The following is a 20,179-nucleotide window of genomic DNA, read 5'->3' as shown; positions in this document are numbered from 1 at the left end:
TTAGAAATTGAACGTTCATTTAGTAATACTTTTTTATAAGTCATCAAACGACAGTATGGAAAACGATTAGAAATACTATGTAAATAACCCAGGAAACCTGACAATGCCATTTTTTTATTTGCATCCAACTTTTTTACTATATTTAAGCTTTTTAAAGAATCATTAAACAAAACGATTTGCAAAAAATCAGAAGTAGACAGAATAATAAAAGATTGATCTTTTTTATTCTCATTAGGTACTGAACGAATAGTTCCCTTACTAAGTAATTTACTTTGATCATTCGAAAAAAAAGAATTAGTGTGACCTAATTTGTTATGAAACAAAAATGGAGAACTTTCCATATTAAAAGAAGGGTATTTTAGCAAGCTAATTTGAATCATATTGATAATGATCTTATTTGTTCTTACTGAAATGAGAGAAATATAAGCCTTTTTTATTTTTAATCTGGGCCTTCCGTCTAATTGATTTTAAAGAAAATTCCTTTCTTTTTCAATTGAATAACCCCCGTTCCCATATTTTATCATTTTTGAACGAGGGTCATTCAAAAAAGCAAAAATATTGTTATTTTCATTTTTATAGAAAATAGATTCTATAGGCATTCTAAGAATTAAATGAGGACAAGGGATTCTTCGCTTCCCTGATTGTTTATCACACCATAATGGTACGATGAGTTCATTTTTTACCCTCATATTGTTGGTATTTTCAAAAATAATGGTGCAATCGATAGAGTCTTGATGTTCGTTAGCTATGGTTCGATCAGTTTCGAGATAATTGAATATTTTTTTCCCTCTTTCAAAACAGTTTGAGTCAACTGATTCGTGTTTCACCTGATCCACTGAATAATTCGAAAGTGATTTATGTTTGTAAAGGAGAAGCTCTGTAATATCCACTTGATGTTGATCTTTATGAAAAGCGGATTCATATATCCCTCCCGATAATACCCATAAATGAGTTGTCTTTTCTATTAAATTAAACAGCATAGGGATATTCCAGTGCATTTCTCCTGTCAAGCCAGAATATATAGATTTCTTTACTTTCTCTTTAAAAGGGGGTTTTTTTGCACGAATCTTAGCAATTATTTGTTCCGATTCCACGAGTTGATTATTCTGAATGAATAGCAAGCTTTCTGGCGGAATCGTTAAGTTTTGTACTTCATATTGATTATCGATAGTCACGTCTAAACTATTATGGCATATATAAGCAGGGTGTCCATGACGGGTGCGGGTAGGAAAAATGAAATTTTTGTTGAATTCCATTTTTCCGGTGAACGGGGCTCGTATATGTTCTGCAATATCACCCGTAAATACCCCACCAGTATGAAAAGTCCTTAATGTTAGTTGAGTTCCCGGCTCTCCAATTGATTGGCCTGCAATAGTGCCAACTGCTTCTCCTAATTCGTTTAAGTTACTATGAGTAGTATTCCGACCATAACATAATTGACAAATCCAAGATATACTTTTGCAAGTAAAAGGGGTTCGTATATATATTGGTTGTATTTGGAAATAATAGAATTGATTGGCAAGTTTAATTCCAATATCTTCATTGCGCGTGGCAATACATCTTCCCTTTATATATACATCATCTGCTAATACGCGCCCAATGAGTGTTTGTAGAACAAATTGATTTTTGATTGTTTCTTGATCTTGAATAAGATTTACAAAAAGACCTTGTATAGTACCGCAATCTACTTTACATACAACGAGGTGTTGTACTACTTCAACAAGTCTACGTGTGAGATATCCAGCATCTGCTGTTCGTATAGAAGTATCTACAACTCCTTTACGAGCACCGTAACAGGAAATAATATATTCTGTTAAGGAAAGTCCTTCACGTAAATTTCCTTGAATGGGTAGATCGACAATTTTTCCTTGAGGATCTGACATTAATCCTCTCATACCTACTAATTGGTGAACTTGAGATATACTTCCTCTAGCTCCTGAAAAGGACATCATATGTACTGGATTAAGAGGATCAGTCATCTTAAAATTTGGATTCATTTCTCGTTTCAAATATTCACTGGTAGCATGCCATATGTCAATCAATTGACGTAATTTTTCCACTGCATGTACATTTCCATAATCATGATGTCTTTCCGAAGCAAACCCTTGTTGCTGTACATCATGGATAAGCCATAGTTTAGCTGGTGTTGTTAAAAGATCATCAATTCCTAATGAAATAGCTGCATCGGTAGCTTGCTGGAAACCTAAAATCTTCAGTTGATCTAATACATGTGATGTATATGTCATTCCAAATTGATTTACGAATCTTTTAATAAGGTGCTTCATAACAAATTTATCCATCCCTTTATTAAAAAAGGGCACTTCAAAAGGAAAGGGTACTTTTAATTTAGGTTGTATCATAAAAAGAAGGTATTTTCAATTTAGGTTGTATCAATAAAATATTTCCATTTTGGATAAAATCTCCCCATTTTGGGTTGGGGAGTAGGAATCAGCAATGGGTTTAAGCTCCAAAGCTCCTTTAATCTTTATCTCTGCATCAATGAAAGGATCATAAGATTAATAACATTAAATTCTGAATAATGACAGTTCTTGTCGGATATCATAAGTCCACAAGCCTTTTATAGCTTCTTCTATTTCTCGATTAAAACTAATACGACCAACGGTCGTTCGAATGTATTTATTAAGTATTTCCCCCACTCTACATTTTCTTATTCGAAAATGATCATAGATTTCATAGAAGGTACCGAAAGATTCATATTGAACTTCGATAGGAAGTTCTCAATTTACTGAATTAATAATAGAGGTATCTATATCTCTCCTCCATCGAAGCCATAAAGGACTGTCTAAATCAATTTGTTTTTGTTCATAAGCTTTAAGCGCATCATCATAGCTATAAAACGAAGGTGAGACGATCTTCTTTTCTGAATTATTCGGGTGGTATCTATTTTCATAAATGCCCTGGTTTTTTTGAATAGTTGATCTATAAAGTCCTAGAAGCAAATCTTGAGTCGGTACACAAATAGGGTCTCCTATAGTTGGAGAGATAAGATTGAGATGAGAAAACATAAGTAAACGAGCTTCTACTTGAGCTTCCATAGATAAAGGTACATGAACAGCCATCTGATCTCCATCAAAGTCTGCATTAAACCCTGCGCAAACCAATGGGTGTAAACAAATGGCACGTTCTTTTATTAAAATGGGTAGAAATGCTTGTATTCCTAATCTGTGGAATGTGGGTGCTCGATTTAACAATATGGGATGTCTTTGGATAGTCTGTTTAAGTACGTTCCATATAATAGGTTTCCTATCTCGAATTAAAAATTTAGCAGTTCTTAGATTGGGAGCAATCTGTCGTTCAACTAGATCACGAATTAAAAATGCTTGAAAAAGTTCTATTGCGATTTCTCGGGGTAATCCACATTGGTACAATGAGAGATGGGGACCTACCACAATAACAGAACGACCTGAATAATCGACCCATTTTCCAAGTAAATTTTCACGAAATCTTCCTTCTTTCCCTTGGAGGAAATCTAAGAATGATTTATAAGGTCTATCCTTACTATCTTTCACCAGTTGCACGCCTATACTGTTATCAAGAAGTGCATCTACAGCTTTTTGGACTAATTTCTTTTTATCAAACAATAAATTTGGTATTAGAAATGCACGAGTCCATTCTATGGATGCTAAAAGATTATTATTTCAACGGATAACTTTTAGATAAAGTTCATTGAGATCCGAAGTAATCACTCCACCTTCATTTAATTTATACATTGGCCTCAGGTCGGGAGGAAGAACTGGTAATAGGCATAAAACCATCCATTGTGGTTCTACATTTGTTTGAATAAAATATTGAGCAAATTTCATCTGTCGAACCAGGCGATCCTTTCTTCTTTGAAGTGAAATAAGTTTTTTCTTGATACTATAATATAGTTTTTTCAAAGGAGAGTCCAAAAGGGGTTGTATCCCCAACCCCAATAATATAGATATTTTCGTATCTATTTCCTTCCATTCTATATATGAATGATCTATAATCATTTGCAGATTTAGACCAGCTAATTGTTCTTTGATAGCTTTTCCTCTAGTGGCAATTTCTCGCTCTTGAAATAGCGCAAAATCCCAAGAGAGATAAGAAGCAATATCTTTTGCCCAAGATTTAGACTCATATTCACGAAGTTTTCCCTGAAATCGCAATAAAGTTGGCTTGTTAACTGTGGGCCTAGTAATAAAAACATTTGGATAGGTTTTACAATCTTTTTTCCCCCCCTCAGAATCGGACATGAAAGTTTCCTCTCATCCGGTTCAAGTAACTATACCCAAATGGAAAGTGATTATGTATCATTATGCAAAAAATGTTTTTTGCTCTCTGATACAAACAATGTTTCCCGACGGTTTTCGTCCCCAAGTGATAAAACTAAATAGTTACTCTTTGCTCAAGTGCCAAGTGAATTCGATTATTGGTTTACAATTCGTATTATGACATAAATACGTAATTAATGAGCAGTCTTCTCCCTTTTGAATGATACATGATACATTTCTTTGTGAAAGATCTTTAATTTATTGTGAAATTCATATGGGATTTACTTGTCTCTATCTCTTTATTAATTGATCCTGTAGGTTTTTGTTTTACTTCGATGGTTACAATACTATTTGAAGCATATGTGCGATGAATAGACTCCTATAACCATATTTTCTCTTTGGTCTAGAATAAAAAGAAAAATGAAATAGATTTTTGATTCCATTTTGTTTCTGTTTCTGATAAAAGAAGTATTTTTACGAGGTCCAATTAGTAATTTAAATTAATATATTACTCAAGATATTAACCCTAGATTCATTCCTCTTTATCAAAATGGTTCTAATTCTGAGCTTCATGTCCCTCTTGCCGAGGGACGTGTCAGAGCTAAGGGCATCCCAATTAGATTGAATAGGATGACAGTTCCTATGGATCTGTATAATCGGAGCTTGTGATCAAGTCACACATCGCAGTATACTAGGCCTTCTAATTCTTTACGAGTCTTATTTAATAGATTCGTGATATAACTGGGACGTCGTTTGAAATACCAAATATGAACAACTGGACATGCCAGTTTAATGTATCCCATTCGATATCTTCGAATTCGAGGATCAATAACAAGTTCAACTCCACATTGAGTACAAAAATTGGAGTCGTAGTTTTCCTTCTCATTTTCTATCATTGGAGGTTTTACACAAGCACAAACTCCCCTTTTCCTAGGTCCAAATATCCTTTCAAAAAGTAATCCACCTCTTATTGGTTCATAAGTTCTATAATCTAAAATCTGTTCTACAGTCACTTGTCCGACTCTTTCTCCATTAGGTAATATTCTTTCAGACCAAGCGAGAATCTGCTCGGGAGAAACTAATCCAATTTGGAGTTGTTCGTGTTTATTCTAGTCATTCATAATAAATAAATTTTGATTCATTTTGATCAAACTTCCTTCTTATCTATCTGAAAGTCTATCTCAGATAGAGTAGTATGATTCAATTCTAGAGCTAAAGATCGTAGTTCTCGACTGAGCAATTGGAAAGATTCTGTAAAAGTGGTAGGTTTAGGCATTGGTTCTCCGTTGAAAATGGCACCAAATATTTTTTCACGAGTGTCCATATGATCAGATTTTAAAGTAAGTATCTCGTGTAAAATATAAGCAACACCAAAACCTTCTAGAGCCCAAACTTCCATTTCTCCTACTCGTTGTCCTCCTCTGGAGGATTTTCCTTTTAGAGGTTGTTGTGTAACCAACGCATAAGGCCCATGGGAACGTGCATGAATTTTGTCGTCAACTTGATGGCACAATTTCAATATATAAGCTATTCCTATTGTAACAGGTTGTTCAAAAACCTTTCCTGTTCTTCCATCAATTAATCTATGTTTTCCAGGATTATCAGTTTCAAATACCCATGGATTAGCTGTTTGCTCACTAGCTTTATAAAGCTCAAAAAACACTAGTTTTCTAGAAGCTTCTCGCTCGTACCTTTCGTCAAAAGGTGGAAGTCTATAATGTTTGTTCATTAGTTTTCCTGCTAAACCAAGTAAACATTCAAAGATCTGTCCTACATTCATTCGTGAAGGTACCCCTAATGGATTTAATACCATGTCCACTGGTGTTCGATTTTGTAAATAAGGCATATCTTGCCTGGGCAAAATTTTTGAAATAATACCTTTATTACCATGCCTTCCCGCTACTTTATCACCCACTTGTATTTTACGTTTTTGTAAAATATATGCATGAACTTTTTCTATAATATCGCCGAGATAATCGTCTTCCTCCTCCTCGAACTCCTGAAAGCATCTCACATCGATAACTCGACCTTTTACACCTTTAGGGACTCTGAAACAATTTTCTTTTCCAGTAGGTGCCTTAATATCAAATAAAGCTTGTAATAATTTTCCTTCTGGGGTATTTATTAGTGAGTCTTCTTCTACTTCCAGTATTAATTTACCTACTAATATATCACCTGTTTCTATCCAAGATCCTATCATTACAATGCCATTTTCGTCCAGATGACGGAGTAAGTAAGCATTTAAATGAGGTATTTCTCTAGTTATTACTTCAGGGCCCTGGTCCGTAAAATAAACTCCAATTTTGTATCTTACGATCTGAAAAGAAGTAAAAATGTCTTCATATACCAGACGTTCACTAATAAGTATTGCATCTTCAAAATTGTATCCTTCCCATGGCATATAGGCCACTAAAATTTTTTTTCCCAAAGAAAGTTCTCCCCCTGCTGTAGCTGCACTGTCTGCTATAATTTGTCCCCTCTTTACATATTCCCCTTGGCGAACTCAGGGTTTTTGATGCATACAAGTATCACTATTAGAATGTTGATATAGAATCAATTCTATTTCTATATTGTCTCGAGCAACAGATGAAGTTATGATTATATTTTCACCATCAATATACTTTATTTTTCCCCCTTGCTTGGCTATAGCTACACTTCCTGAATCTAGAGCTACTTGACCCTCCAATCCAGTTCCAACAATACACTTCTCAGGTTGAACAAGTGGAAGTGCTTGATGCTGCATATTAGAACCCATTAAAGCACGATTCGCATCATTATGTTCGATAAAAGGAATAAGACAAACTCCAACGGAAAAATATTGGGAAGGGAAAATACTTCTGAAATGAATTTGGTCCCATGCAAAAAATAAAAATTCTTGCTGAAATCGAGCTGCAGTCAATTGTTCCTCTGGAACCCCTTGACTTAATGCCAGAGAATTTCCTATAGCTATCCGATAGTATTCATCTTCTCCCGGTAATAGATAAACCATATGGTCTTTGTTCGATCTCTCAGATAGCCTATAGAATGGACTTTTTAAAGAGTCGTAATGACCAAGCGTTGCATAAATAGATAACGATCCAATAAGCCCAACATTTATTCCTTCGAATTTCATAATCAGACAAATACTTCCATAATGACTAGGATGAATATCCCGTGTACGAAAAGTAGACGTTCGACTTGTCAATCCTCCAGGGCCCAAAGGGCTCACTTTTCGACTATGAACTATTTCTGCCAACGGATTAGTTTGATCCAAAAATTGTGATAAGGGATGTAACCCAAAAAAATTCTGAAAAGTACCCGTTAATGAAATGAAAGTTTCCAATTTAATAAGAGTTATTCTCTTTTTAACATTGATTGATATACCAGGTAATATAGTTTTTTCAACTGCTTCTCTGAAATCATATAGAGCTAATCGTAATTGCTCTTGTAATAAATCTGCTACAGAACGAATATATCAATTTTTTAAGTGATCTATATCATCGAGTGTACTTGCTCCAAATTGCACTTTGATAAGGTAATCCACAGCAGCCAATATATCGTACGGTAATAATAAAATTTCGTTCTCGGATACATCAAGACTTAGTTTTTTATTCAGATTTCGTCGACCCATCTTTCCTAATAAACATTTCGTTCAAAAAAATGTTGTTACTTTTTCATCTATAGACTCAAAATCCAATTCTTCTTCTTCTTCTTCTTCTCCTTCTTCTTCATTTTCGTCACTTATGTAAAGTTTTTTATAAAGTTTTAAAATAGCTTTCCGCTTCCCGCCATACCAAGTATAATACTCCTTCGAATATCGGAAAAATGCTTTAACATTCTTATAGTTAAAAATCTCTTCGAAATTTAGACCCATAGCCAATAAAAAAACTAAAACAGATATTTTTTTTTTGTTTATACGAATCCGTATCTTTTCTTTTTTTTTATTAAGCTCTAATCTTGATCTTCTTCCCCAATCTGAAATTATTGTGCCAATCCAGATAATGTTTCCCGACGGTTTTCGTTTCCAAGTGTAATAAATACCGGGGCTTCTTACTATTTGATTGACCACGACTCTGTAATTTCCATTTATTACAAAAGTTCCTTTAGAATTCATCAAAGGAATATCTCCCAGATATAAAATCTGGTCCTGTATTTCACAAGTTTTCTTAGTTTTCTTAATCAATCTTGCTGGTACATATAATTGACAGTTATATGTACCAGACATATATACAACATCTCTCTCTTTAATGAAAGGTTCTGTTAATTTATATTCAGAACCAAAAAGAATAATTTTTATCTTTTTATTTGAGCTTTCAATTTTTGAAAAGTTATTGATTTCTTCTATTAAGCCTTGATTGATAAAACGAAAAAATCCTTCAAGTTGTATTTTACCAAATTGGGGAATTGTCAATATTCCTTTATTTTCTTCTAATCGCATTGAATGTTTGCTATCCTATATTTCTATAGTCAATTTTATATTTCGATATTGTATTCCCCATTAATCTAGACGAATAAATTCGACAAAAAATTGACATGTTTTGTTCACTATATCAAAAAAACAAAAAAAGAAAAAAGGAAAAAAAGGAAGCTATTTTCTTTTATTATTAAACAAATGATATATGATGTAAATATTTCTATAGTTGTAAATTCTCTAGTTATTGACAGACAAAAGTGGATTTAGTATACTTAATTGGGTACTCTAAATTCCTATTCTATACTAAAGGCAGGAACTTCAATTCCTAACCGATATTAATAGGTTATAGGTTCCATTTTAATAAGATAATTGAAAACCAATCCCTCTTTTTCCTATTGGAAAAGTCTAAATCCCCTATTAGACCTGGGGACTATAAATTGGTTATATGGCATATCCGAGTGATAAACAAGAATACGTGAAATACCTTACATATCATCTTCGATAAATAAAGCAAAATAGAGTTTTACCTTAGGATAAACTAGATATGGGGATGGCGACATAGCCAAGTGGTAAGGCAGGGGACTGCAAATCCTCGATCCCCAGTTCAAATTTGGGTGTCGCCTTGGTAGTCTAAACAAATACAAAAGTCTCTATTTGTATCCATGTCTTTTGGAGACAACTTGTGTAGCTTCAGGTGCTATTGCTAATATAGCAAATAAAATTGAATTTTATTGTTAATGTCTGATCTGATAGGTAGTTTATAGTAATTAGTTACAATAAAAAATTTTGAGAAGCCTCTACTATCGACTCATCCTTTCAGAATAGGAAGGTAGAAGATTCCCACTTTGCACTATTTTGAATAGTTCCATTATCATCAAGAATCAATAATGATATTATTATTATCTTTTTTTTTTACTTTTTTTTAAGTTTTTAAAAAGAGAGGGATTCGTATGGATATAGTCGGTATCGCTTGGGCTGCTCTAATGGTAGTTTTTACTTTTTCTCTTTCACTCGTAGTATGGGGTAGAAGTGGAATTTAATAGAATTTGAATAGTCCTTCTGTGTTTAATCGTTCTGTTAAAAACAAATAAACAATGATTATTACGATGATTAAATCATTACTATCATTAATTATTTATTTATCTATCGTTAAATTAAATTATGAACGAGATGATTTATAATATCAAATTGATCATGTTAGAAATAAAATTCTACTTCATATTTAGAAAATATGAAGTAGAGTTTTATATAGCGAACCATACTATTTTTCACTATACATTTGTTAAAGCATATGGAGCATTATTGCTCTGTCTTTTCCATATCAATTTTTTGCCTTTACGATATACAATTTTGCATATTACTATGGAATAGTAAACAATGCGTATTCGTATTATCAATATTTTAAAAAATATTATTCAAATCAAAATAACACCTATGTTTTTATTTACATCAATTTTTCCAGAGATATGTAAGAAATTATGTCTAGTTCCCACGAGACAAATTAGAATTTAGATCTACTTATCCAAAATCTGTATATAAGTGGTATAAACGAAAATTTTTTTGTAACTACTTCTTCTCAAAAAAATCTACTGACCACTATAACTTTTTTATAGTGACGATTTAGACTAATTCTAGATTCTAAGTAATCACTCTAGTTCACTTTGAGGCTTCGTTTGCGCGTAAATGACGATTAGAAAAGCAGTGGGCACTGCAATGAATAATAGAATAGCAATAAATGCAAGGTTATTTACTTCCATGATTGATTTTCGCTTCGTTTTAAAATAACTCGAGATTAGATCTCATAGAGTATCTCTTTTTTTTGTAAAAAAAAAATTTCATTAATGTTTGTCTCAATCAAATATTTCTTTTTTATGTTAATGTCTATTATATATTAGAACAGGATCTATCCATATAGAGATAGATGGTTTTGATAATAGTCAAAAACCAAAAAGGGTCTAGTAAAAAATTGATGAGCAAACAAAAATATGAGAGATGAACGCAGAGCGTAAATCTATACACGGTATTCTTCCTAACACAGATCTATCTTACTACGCCTTTTTTATTTCTCAAGGAAAAAAAGATTGCAGATCTAATAATTCGGCGAATCCACACACAAAATGTGTAAAAAAGATGTCAAATCTATTCTAGTCTACTCTATTTCCCTTTTTTGCTCTTGTTTGGGGTAGGAATCGCTCAAACAATTGTTCAATTTATTGAATCGGGACTGACGGGGCTCGAACCCGCAACTTCCGTCTTGACAGGGCGGTACTCTAACCAATTGAACTACAATCCCACTAGGTACAGTTTATTGACTAAATTGTCATAAAAAAAATTGTGCCGGGTCGTATTTGTAAAACTTTTATCTTTCAAATTTATATATCAAAACTGTTTGTTCCGATTCTTTCTCTATAGTTCCGATTCTTTCTCTATACAGTAGGGTAGGGGATTCAAAAACCAATTACCTTTCTTATCTGATAGATAAATATCTATCTCAATCTATCAAGTTGGTATTGGGTCGAGCTGGATTTGAACTAGCGTAGGCATATTGCCAACGAATTTACAGTCCGTCCCCATTAGCCACTCGGGCATCGACCCAGGGAAAAATGGGAAGTTGATTATAGTACCTAATTAGGTACTATAATGACTTTCCTAGCCTACCTAGTACCCCTAGGGGAAATCGAATCCCCGTTGCCTCCTTGAAAGAGAGATGTCCTGGGCCACTAGACGATAGGGGCCTACTTATTGTTATAATATTCAAATCCCTAGGAATTTATCAATATAAAAGAATCTTTCTTCATATTTCATTATTTAATATTCTTCTTGTGTTGTCAGGATCGACAATATAACTATATTCAATTAATTTCTATTATTGACCCCATTATTATGGCATCTATCGAATATGTAATAGACTTCTCCATTGGTAATGAAATGGTCAAAAGCCCTTTTAACTTAGGGGTAGAGTAACGCCATGGTAAGGCGTAAGTCATCGGTTCAAGCCAGATAAAGGGCTCTTGCTTGCAATAAAGCCCAGTTGTTATTTTCAACATTTATTTGATTAAGACAAAAAAGATGCAATATACCTTTTTTTGTTATGATGGAATAGAACATGTTAATATAATTGAGCATAACTAACATATAGAATTTTGTTTTTTTTAGATAGAACTTTTTTTCTTATATCTCGCTACTAATAAGACGAGGAATAGTATAAGATTAGGCATAATATACTTCACTTTCGTATTTTTCATTGAAAAATGACTAATTTCAATTAGTACGTATTACTTATAAAACTAAATAAAAATGAGAAGTAAGTGAACCTAACCCATTGACTGATTAATAATATAAGTTATTCTTATATTGAAAATTGAGGTAGATTTTGAAAGTGAACCTTCATGAAATTATTCAAATACTCTCATATTTGGTTGTTAATTGGATATTCTGTCGAATGATTTTTTTCTTTCAAAAAAAAAAACAAAAAATGGATATGTAAGTCTGAATTCTAGATGGAAGTATTTTCCTTTTATCTTTAAAAGCATAATTCGATTATGATGTACCAAACATTCTTACTATGTTTGTACAAGACATTTTATTTTGGTCATTCTACCAGTGGAAAATAGATTGGAAATGAGATAAAAAAAAGATAAGAAAAAAATAAAATAGAAACAACTTCGAATTATCATGCATTTACTATATATAAGTAATTCGGTTTCAATATAAAATCCGTACCAATAAGGAATCTTCGAAACCCGATTTATTGAAAGGGATGATGGATGAAAAATTGTCCATAAATATTTCAATATAAAACAGTGTATACCCTTTGATTCTATCGAATAGGGTGTTCGGAAAAGGTTGAAATAGTTAAATAGGAGGATTACTATGACTATAGCCCTTGGAAAGTCTTCCAAAGAGGAACAAACTTTATTTGATATTATGGATGACTGGCTACGCAGAGACCGTTTTGTTTTTGTGGGTTGGTCCGATTTATTGCTTTTTCCTTGTGCTTATTTTGCACTAGGCGGATGGTTCACGGGCACAACTTTTGTGACTTTGTGGTATACTCACGGGTTGGCCAGTTCCTATTTGGAAGGTTTTAATTTTTTAACTGCTGTAGTTTCTACGCCTGCTAATAGTTTGGCACATTCTTTGCTACTATTATGGGGTCCTGAAGCACAAGGAGATTTTACTCGTTGGTGTCAATTAGGTGGTCTATGGACTTTCGTTGCTCTTCATGGTGCTTTTGGTCTAATAGGCTTTATGTTATGCCAATTTGAACTTGCTCGATCTGTGCAATTACGACCTTATAATGCAATTGCGTTCTCTGCTCCGATTGCTGTTTTTGTTTCCGTATTCTTGATCTATCCATTAGGTCAGTCTGGTTGGTTTTTTGCACCTAGTTTTGGCGTAGCAGCTATTTTCCGATTTATCATTTTTTTTCAAGGTTTTCATAATTGGACCTTGAATCCATTTCATATGATGGGAGTTGCCGGAGTATTGGGTGCTGCTCTTCTATGTGCTATTCACGATGCTACCGTAGAAAATACTTTATTTGAAGATGGTGATGGTGCAAATACATTCCATGCTTTTAACCCAACTCAAGCCGAAGAGACTTATTCTATGGTCACTGCGAACCGTTTCTGGTCCCAAATTTTTGGGGTTGCTTTTTCCAATAAACGTTGGTTACATTTCTTCATGTTATTTATGTCGGTGACCGATTTATGGATGAGTGCCATTGGAGTAGTTGCCCTAGCTCTAAACTTACGTGCTTATGATTATGTTTCCCAGGAGATTCGTGCAGCAGAAGATCCTGAATTTGAGACTTTTTATACAAAAAATATTCTTTTGAACGAAGGTATTCGTGCTTGGATGGCGGCTCAGGATCAGCCTCATGAAAATCTTATATTCCCTGAGGAGGTTCTACCCCGTGGAAACGCTCTTTAATGGAACTCTAACTTTAGCTGGTCGTGACCAAGAAACCACTGGTTTCACTTGGTGGGCTGGTAATGCTCGACTTATTAATTTGTCAGGCAAATCACTTGGAGCTCATGTGGCTCATGCCGGATTAATTGTATTCTGGGCTGGGGCAATGAATTTATTTGAGGTGGCTCATTTTGTACTAGAAAAACCTATGTATGAACAAGGATTGATTTTACTTCCCCATCTAGCTACTCTAGGATGGGGAGTCGGTCCTGGTGGGGAAATTGTGGATACTTTTCCCTATTTTGTATCCGGGGTACTTCACTTAATTTCTTCTACAGTTTTAGGCTTCGGTGGTATTTATCACGCACTAATTGGACCCGAAACTTTAGAAGAATCTTTTCCATTTTTTGGTTATGTATGGAAAGATAGGAACAAAATGACCACAATTTTAGGTATTCACCTAATCTTGCTAGGTGTTGGTGCTTTTCTCCTAGTGTTTAAGGCTTTGTATTTTGGTGGCATATATGATACCTGGGCTCCTGGCGGTGGAGATATAAGAAAAATTACGAACCTTACGCTTAATCCAAGTACTATATTTGGTTATTTACTAAAATCCCCTTTTGGAGGGGAGGGATGGATTGTTAGTGTGGACAATCTAGAAGATCTAATTGGAGGACATGTGTGGTTAGGTTCCATTTGTATCTTTGGTGGTATCTGGCACATCTTAACAAAACCTTTTGCGTGGGCTCGCCGTGCATTTGTATGGTCCGGAGAAGCTTACTTATCTTATAGTTTGGCAGCTCTCTCTGTCTTTGGTTTCATTGCTTGTTTTTTTGTTTGGTTTAAAAATACAGCTTATCCCAGTGAATTCTATGGACCTACTGGCCCAGAGGCCTCTCAAGCACAAGCATTTACTTTTCTAGTTAGAGACCAGCGTCTTGGAGCTAGTGTGGGGTCTGCCCAAGGGCCCACTGGTTTAGGTAAATATCTTATGTGTTCTCCTACTGGAGAAATTATTTTTGGAGGGGAAACGATGCGTTTTTGGGATCTTCGTGCTCCCTAGTTGGAACCTTTAAGAGGTCCTAATGGTTTGGACCTGAGTAAGCTGAAAAAAGACATACAACCTTGGCAAGAACGACGTTCAGCAGAATATATGATTCATGCTCCTTTAGGTTCTTTAAATTTTGTGGGTGGTGTAGCTACCGAAATTAATGCGGTCAATTATGTCTCACCTCGAAGTTGGTTAGCTACTTCTCATTTTGTTCTAGGATTTTTCTTTTTCGTAGGTCATTTGTGGCATGCAGGAAGAGCTTGTGCAGCTGCAGCAGGATTTGAGAAAGGAATTGATCGTGATTTTGAACCTGTTCTTTCCATGACCCCTCTTAATTAAACAAGAGATAAAACTATAAAAAACCAGAGATAAAACTATAAATATCTAATTTATTTTTAGATATTGGAAGGATAGTTATATCCTTTGCCATTATTCTTCCAACTGAATCCTTGTTGCTCGGCTATACTATATATAGCCGAGCATTTTTTTTGTACTGAACTAAGTTCTATCTAGGATTTTTTTTTTTTTTTCATAAGCTAGGTTAAATTGTTCGATCAACAAAAGGAGAGAAAGGGATTCGAACCCTCGATAGTTTTTAACTATACCGGTTTTCAAGACCAGAGCCATCAACCACTCGGCCATCTCTCCCCAATGAGCATAACTCATTTTATCCCGACAGATAATATCTGTCTATAGGGCTAATAGTTATATATATATATAACTATTATGATGATAAAAAGAAAATTTTCTTATTCTTTCTTTATACTCAAAATTCTAAAATTTTGATTCATTTATGATCAAATAAAAATCCGTAGTGCATTTTAATTAAAAAGACCGGATAGGGATCGAATGGTATAGCCTTTTGAATCTGTTGGAAGCTTTTAAGATTACAATCATGACTATTGCGTTCCAATCATCTGTGTTTGCATTAATTGCGATTTCAATTCTACTAGTAATTGGTGTACCTGTTGCACTTTCCTCTCCTAATGGCTGGTCAAGTCAAAAAAATGTACTATTTTCAGGTGTATCATTATGGATTGGATTAGTCTTTTTAGTAGGTATTCTAAATTCTTTCATATCTTAAGATATATTGATCTTTTTATCCTTCCTCCCCCTGGGCCTAAATTAATTCACAAAGAAATTTAATTTATGAGAAATAAAAAAACCAGGTAATGAAAGTGCTCAAGGGAGAGGTTATTTATTAATATGATTTATAATTGATCAATAAATCTATTGAAATAGAAAAATTGACCTCCATAGAATGGTAATATATGGGTATTAATATATACCCATATAACGAGTCAAATGCGGGTATGGTTGAATGGTAGAATTTCTCCTTGCCAAGGAGAAGATGCGGGTTCGATTCCCGCTACCCGCCTATCTGTAGAATAGAAAGTTATCGTATTGGTTTAGTCGTATATGTATCATATTTATAACATACAGCCAAGATATATGAAATTTATTGTGTCTTTGCGGAGACGGGATTTGAACCCATGACTTCAAGGTTATGAGCCTTGCGAGCTACCAAACTGCTCTACTCCACGTTATCCCTTCATATTAACCTTTCTTATAATACCATTATAATGGGTACATCGAGCAATCCCTTGGGTATTCTATTCTCCCTCCCTTATATAGGGAGGGACTTTTCTATCGTAACAATAACTTTATTTCTATCATAACAATAACTTTAAATAATTCTTTTCTTTACCCTACCAACTCGATTTTGTTACCCCAGCCAACAAACATGCGTGAGCCATTTCACGGATTATATATCCGGATAATTCAAAGTCTCTATAAATGGCTCTCGGTCTTCCAGTCTTCAAACAACGTCGGCGAAGATGTGTAGGTGCACTATTACGTGGTAGAGATTGTAATTTTCTATAAATTTCCAATTTTTCATCCAGTGATGAGACTTCGCTCATCTCTTTTTTCAAAGATTGGCGAAGCAAATTATATTTCCTTTCCAATCTTTGTTTCTTTTTCTCTCTTTGAATGAGACTTTTTCTTGCCATAATGATTCAGCTACTTTATATAAAGAATATAGATCAAATTTGAGATGGAGAAGTATTACGTGGATTACTCCTTCTTTTTATACACAGATGATTATACATAGAGATTGGATTTAAAAATCTAAAAACTGTGTATAAAAAGAATTAACCGAATTTACCTGATGTAGAGGCGATTAAGAAAGCTAACAGCCTACAGAAAAGTGAGCTAATCCAACTAATCGTGCTTAAACAATGGAAAGAGCTACCGGCTTATCTCTCAATCGAACTAAATTAGCCAGAGGTGTGCTTTCATGAGCCCATGCAAGAGTTTCAATCAGTTCTTGCCAATATCCATGCCAAGAAATAAGAAACATAAATCCAGTAGCCCAAACAAGATGTCCAAATAAGAACATCCACGCCCAAATAGATAAACTGTTCATACCAAAAGGATTGTATCCATTAATTAGTTGTGAAGAATTTAACCAAAGATAATCTCTTAACCACCCCATTAAATAAGTGGAAGACTCATTAAATTGAGCTACATTTCCCTGCCATAAGGTTATATGTTTCCAATGCCAATAGAAAGTAACCCATCCAATGGTATTCAACATCCAGAAAACTGCTAAATAAAAAGCATCCCAGGCTGAAATATCGCAAGTACCGCCCCGTCCCGGACCATCGCAAGGAAAACTATAACCAAAATCTTTCTTATCAGGCATTAGCTTAGAACCGCGCGCATCTAAAACACCTTTTACTAAAATCAATGTAGCCGTATGCAAACCTAGAGCAATAGCATGATGAACCAAAAAGTCTCTGGGACCAATTGTTAAGAAGAGTGAATTTTTATTATCGTTAATAGCATTCAACCAACTGGATAACCATAAGCTTTTTTCGGCATTGAATGCTGGATCATTTGCTGAAGATAAGAGCACATCAAAGCCATATAAGGCCTTACCATGAGCAGATTGTATCCATTGAGCAAATATAGGCTCAATCAAGATTTTCTTTTCTGGAGTACCAAAAGCAAGCATAACATCGTTATGAACATAAAGTCCCAAGGTATGAAAACCTAGGAATAAACTAACCCAACTCAAATGAGATATTATGGCTTCCTTATGCTCCAACATTCTCGCCAATACATTATCCTTATTTTGTTCTGGATTATAATCTCTAATGAGAAATATAGCTCCATGAGCAAATGCCCCCATCATAATGAATCCGGCAATGTATTGATGATGAGTATATAAAGCAGCTTGAGTAGTAAAATCTTGTGCTATGAATGCATAGGCAGGAAAAGAATACATGTGTTGAGCTACTAAAGAAGTAACAACTCCCAAAGAAGCTAGAGCAAGACCTAATTGAAAGCGAAGAGAGTTATTGATTGTGTTGTAAAGACCCTTATGCCCGCGTCCTAATAAGCCTCCCGGAGGAACATGTGCTTCTAAAATATCTTTTATGCTGTGTCCAATCCCAAAGTTGGTTCTATACATATGACCAGCAATGAAAAACACAAATGCAATAGCTAAATGATGATGCGCGATATCAGTTAGCCACAAACTTTGAGTTTGTGGATGGAATCCCCCAAGAAGAGTTAGAATAGCAGTTCCCGCCCCTTTAGCAGTACCAAATAAATGACTGCTGGAATCAGGATTTTGAGCATAAAGATTCCACTGACCTGTAAAAAGTGGTTCCAACCCTTGGGGATGTGGTACTACATCTAAAAAATTATCCCACCTTATGTGCTCTCCTCTTGATTCAGGAATAGCCACATGAACTAAATGCCCCGTCCAAGCCAAAGAACTGACTCCGAAGAGCCCTGATAAATGATGATTTAGACGAGATTCGGCATTTTTAAACCATGAAACACTTGGTTTCCATTGAGGTTGTAGATGCAACCAACCCGCTGTTAAAAAGAGAGCAGAAAGAAATAGCAAGAAAAGAGCTCCAATATAAAGATCTTCATTAGTGCGTAAACCAATTGTATACCACCACTGATAAACACCGGAATACGCAATATTTACTGGACCGGGAGCACCTCCTCGGGTAAAGGCTTCTACGGCCGGTTGACCAAAATGAGGATCCCAAATTGCATGAGCAATAGGTCTTATATGTAAGGGGTCGTGGACCCATGCTTCGAAATTGCCTTGCCAAGCTACGTGGAACAAATTACTAGAGGTCCACAGAAAGATTATAGCTAACTGACCAAAGTGAGAAGCAAAAATCTTTTGATAAAGGCGCTCTTCGGTAATATCATCATGACTCTCAAAGTCATGTGCAGTAGCATTACCAAACCAAATACGATGAGTAGTTGGGTCCTGGGCCAACCCTTGGCTGAACTTTGGAAATCTTGATGTCATAATGCTTTATCCTCCTAGCCATTATCCTACTACAATAATTCTTGCTAGGAAGAACGCCCATGTTGTGGCAATTCCACCCAGAAGGTAATGAGCTACTCCTACAACGCGTCCTTGAACAATACTCAAGGCTCTTGGCTGGATAGCAGGAGCAACTTTTAATTTATTATGGGCCCAAACAATAGATTCAATAAGTTCTTGCCAATATCCACGGCCACTAAATAGGAACATTAAACTAAAGGCCCAAACGAAATGAGCACCTAAGAATAAAAGACCATATGCAGATAATGAAGAATCGTAAGATCGGATTACTTGAGAAGCTTGTGCCCATAGAAAGTCACGGAGCCACCCGTTAATTGTAACGGAACTCTGCACAAAGTTTCCTCCTGTAATATGAGTTACCACTCCCTGATCACTTATACTACCCCAAACATCGGACTACATTTTCCAACTAAAATGAAATATTACTACCGAAATTGCATTGTACATCCAGAATAACCCTAAGAAGACATGATCCCAGGCAGATACTTGGCATGTTCCTCCTCTACCAGGCCCATCGCAAGGAAAACGAAAACCAAGATTCGCTTTATCGGGTATTAAACGAGAACCACGAGCAAATAAAACACCTTTAAGTAATATTAATACAGTCACATGGATAGTAAATGCATGAATATGGTGCACTAAAAAATCCGCAGTTCCTAATGGAATAGGCAACAAGGCCACTTTGGCACCTACTGCTATCAAATCACCACCTCCCCAGGTTAAGCTGGTACTTGTTGTTGCATCAGGAGCTGTCAAACTGGGTGCTAAAGCATGAGTGTTTTGTATCCATTGAGCAAAGATAGGTTGTAATTGGATAGCAGTATCTGAAAACATATCTTTAGGATGTCCTAAAGCACTCATAGTATCATTATGAATATATAGACCAAAACTATGGAAACCTAAGAAAATACATACCCAGTTGAGGTGTGATACAATTGCATCAAGATGTCTCAGAACACGGTCTAAAAGATTGTTGTACTGAGTAGTCGGATCATAGTCTCTTACCATAAAAATAGCGCATGTGCAGCAGCGCCAACTATGAGAAATCCACCAATCCACATATGGTGCGTGAACAGAGATAGTTGGGTACCATAGTCAGTAGCTAGATATGGATAGGGAGGCATAGAATACATATGATGAGCTATGACAATAGTTAAAGATCCTAACATAGCTAGGTTAAG

The 20,179-nt window shown here is 35.0% G+C and overlaps 2 non-coding genes and 1 pseudogene across 3 annotated transcripts in view; 2 read left to right on the top strand and 1 right to left on the bottom strand.

The window, feature by feature from the left end:
- Positions 1-20,179, top strand: part of LOC149541771 (light-independent protochlorophyllide reductase iron-sulfur ATP-binding protein pseudogene) — a 142,545-nt pseudogene that overhangs the window by 18,427 nt on the left and 103,939 nt on the right. The window lies entirely within an intron of this gene.
- On the bottom strand, positions 15,177-15,262 carry TRNAS-UGA (transfer RNA serine (anticodon UGA)). Its single transcript has one exon. It is a non-coding gene; the product is annotated as a tRNA-Ser (tRNA).
- TRNAG-GCC (transfer RNA glycine (anticodon GCC)) lies at positions 15,922-15,992 on the top strand. Its single transcript has one exon. It is a non-coding gene; the product is annotated as a tRNA-Gly (tRNA).

This window comes from Cupressus sempervirens, chromosome 8 (genome assembly GCF_028749045.1).
Source record: "Cupressus sempervirens isolate cs-2001-9-10 chromosome 8, ASM2874904v1, whole genome shotgun sequence".
Classification (NCBI taxonomy): domain Eukaryota; kingdom Viridiplantae; phylum Streptophyta; class Pinopsida; order Cupressales; family Cupressaceae; genus Cupressus; species Cupressus sempervirens.
The sequence above is the reverse complement of the archived record's forward strand: the minus strand, read 5'-3'. Positions and strand labels throughout refer to the sequence as shown.